This window comes from Mus caroli, chromosome 10, assembly GCF_900094665.2.
Source record: "Mus caroli chromosome 10, CAROLI_EIJ_v1.1, whole genome shotgun sequence".
NCBI classification, from domain to species: Eukaryota; Metazoa; Chordata; class Mammalia; order Rodentia; family Muridae; genus Mus; species Mus caroli.
Genome location: NC_034579.1, coordinates 110,421,697 through 110,422,487, shown reverse-complemented (window position 1 = coordinate 110,422,487; position 791 = coordinate 110,421,697).

Sequence of the window (791 nt, the reverse complement as noted above, 5' to 3'; positions counted from 1 at the left end):
TTTGGGGGGGAGTGGGAGGGGGTGGGTAGGTGTGGGGGAGGGGGGCTGCCAGAGAAAAGACAACAAAGTCTCCAGTGAGCCACTTCTACTCTAAAGGGAATTTTAAAATGTGTTGAATTTACTGTGAGCCTTAGTTTCCAAATCAGTGTTGTTTTCGAGTCAGGAAACAGTGAATAAGAGCAGCATCAGCGACTCTCTGGGCCATTATTCCCTTCACAATACCTGGAGCCATTTTTGATGCTTATGATTTGGGGTAAGTGTTCCTGGCATCTAACCCTGAGGCCGTGGGCATGGAGGGGCTGCTGCTAAAGCCTCTCTAGCAGTGGTTCTCAACCTTCCTCATGTTCTGACCCTTTATGCAGTTCCTCGTGTTGGGGTGACCCCCAGCCATAACATTATTTTGTTGCTACTTCATAACTGTCATTTTGTTGCTGTTATTAATTGCAATGGAAATATCTGTGTTTCCCAACGGTCTTAGATGAGCCCTGTGTAAGGGTTGTTCGACACCCCCAAAGGGGTTGTGGCCCAAAGGTTGAGAAGAGCTGCTCTATGGTAAACAGCATTGCCAGCCTCAGCAAAGAACCAGCCAGCTGGAAATGCCAACCATACTAGGGTTGAAGCATCCTAAGTCAGGTGAAGAATATTATCACCACTCTGCAAGTTATTTTTCGGGCATCATAATGAGGATATAGTTTTGACTTTGGGAAGGCAGAGCATTCAGTGGGAAAAGGCAAATGATAAAAGTAGAACAAGGTAGGAACTTAGGAGGTACAACAGATAATAAACCAGTC